This window comes from Cyprinus carpio, chromosome A4 (assembly GCF_018340385.1).
Source record: "Cyprinus carpio isolate SPL01 chromosome A4, ASM1834038v1, whole genome shotgun sequence".
In the NCBI taxonomy this organism is placed as follows: domain Eukaryota; kingdom Metazoa; phylum Chordata; class Actinopteri; order Cypriniformes; family Cyprinidae; genus Cyprinus; species Cyprinus carpio.
This window is the reverse complement of record NC_056575.1, coordinates 299,749-302,369: the sequence shown is the minus strand read 5'-3', so window position 1 is coordinate 302,369 and position 2,621 is coordinate 299,749.

Here is a 2,621-nt window from a genome sequence, read left to right as displayed (position 1 = left end):
AGCCATATGAACACATAAACCCAGTATGGACACAATGAAACCCCAGTATAACATAAACCCCAGTATGAAAACACATAAACACCAGTATGAACACATGAACCCCAGTAGGAAACACATAAAATCCCAGTATGGAACACATAACACACCAGTATGAACACATGAATCCAAGTATGAACAACATGAATCCATAGTCTATGAACACATAAACCCCAGCATGAACACATGAACCCCAGTATGAACACATGAATCCAAGTATGAACACATGACACACCAGTATGAACACATAAACCCCAGCATGAACACATAACCCCATGTATGAACACATGAACCCCAGTATGAACACATAAAACCCCAGTATGAACACATAAACCCCAGTATGTTAACCCCAACCATTAAACCCCAGTATGACCTAAACCCACATGAAACACATCCTCCAGTAGACACACATAAATCCCAGTATGAACACAGAAACCGACCAGTATGAACTAAATGAATCCAAGTATGGAAACTACATAATCCAAGTATGCTATACACTATAAACCCCCAGCATGAACACATAAACCCCAGCTATGAACCCATTAAATCCGGCATCTGTTACCTGTGAATGAGTTAAGATGTTTCAAGTTCTAGTCAAAATGTATTGTTTTTATTTTTTAGTTGTACAGTATGCCGATACTTTATCCTATATTCTCTCACTATGTAAAGATATACCCCTCTCCGACTGTTTTTAAATCATGAGAGAAGCAGTTTTTATGATTCTGGTGTTGAATATTGCCTCCAGGGTGGCGTCAGTGAGCTATTCTACCAGATCCTTGTTTACATTCTTCTTCTCATAGGGATTTTAAAAACCGTCTTTGTTAAAGCGGTCTATAATTCATGAACAAAACCAACCAGCTTCGAGGAATTCACAACATTACAAACTCGATTTGAAGCTACAAAGATGTTTTAAAATCGACCAGAAACTGTGAACCTTACCGACCGTTAATGAAGGAAAGAAACTACAATCCCGTGCTTTCCTTGCGATGCTAATAAATTACAAACTATGGCTTAAAATAAAAACTTATTTATTCAGAGTTGTTAATGATATAGTTTTTATCTTCAAAATATATACAAATACTTAAGTAGTTTGAAATGCACAGTTTAGCTCTTTTTGTACTCCACCAAACTCTCGTGATTGGTGGAATTGTCCCGCACAGGCATGATGGGTAATGTAGTTGTACCACCGTAATTCCTTCTGTTATCAACATGATGTAGTGAAAAATATGTACGCGAACAGGTTCAGCAACGCCAAAAACTATCAGTTAACAACCTTTGGGTTCATATTAACTTTTTAAGATTCTAAAGTGAAAACTGCAACAGGATCTTTTCTTTTTTTTTTTTTTTCCAATGGTATTTGTTCTTGTAAAACATACTTATCAATAATATTTGTTTACTCAACTTTTACTTGTTTCAAGATGCATTGGAATCATTATTCATTATTTTATATATCGTGTATAAAACCTATTATTATTTCGATTCTAATATAGTTTTTTAACATCATATTTTGAGTTAGCTTTCATTTTTATATTATCTTGTTAATTTTAGTTTGTTTTAGTAATTTTGTACTATGCTTTTGTTATTTTATTAGATTTTATTAACAAAATAATAACTCAAAATACCAACAGCATAAGATGTACATATATAATATAATATATAGTATATACATATATATATATATATAGATATAGATAATATATATAATATATATATATAGATATATCGATATAATGCCACACATGTGGTTTTATGTTTATTATTAAGCATAGCACCGAATATCTAGAATTTTAATATTACACCCCTAAATGAATTAATTTCTTACTGAATCTTCAACTTTAATATTCAGTTTGCAAGTTTTAGTAATGTTTAATTGGTGGTTTCACATGCATTTTTTTGTAGTATAATATAAGTCGTAATAGTCACATCTGAAGCCTCGTGTGATAGATGTTCACCTGTGAGAAAATAAACCTGTCAACTTTGGGAATCACTCAATCGGGTGTGTGTTGTGTAACCTAGACCGGGTTGTTAAGGCCTAACTCAATGATATCAGTGTGTAATTTCATATAAATTCTTGAAGCGGGCGTGTGTCGTGCACACTGCTCTCTTTATGAGACGGCGCGCAAGCACTCACAGGAGCCGGGTTTTGTGTATCGGTCCTCGCGAGAATGTTATGAGCTTCGGCCACACATCCAAACACATCAAAACCATGAGACAGATGGTTCAGCGTACAGCTCAAACCTTTCGCGAGGGCTTTCGAAGACATTATTAAACCGTTAGAACGATTTTTTTATTATTGTTGAGTTGTCAAAGATGTGATGCATCATGCTTTTAGGGCTCCATCTAGTGTGTAGGAAAAAAACAGCTTGCTTTTATTTAGAGACTCAAAAATATGCAATTTGCTTGGCAGATGCTAAGAAATCTGCTTGTGATTTTAACTCAGTCGAATGATAACAGTGCCACAGATAACTGTGACCTAAAATGATATCTAAAATATGAGTCTGTTGCTCTAGATCTCTGCAGTAACTGTGTCTCAGTGAGATGAGGATGTACAATGATCCAAACATAACTGCATGTGATTGGAGGAG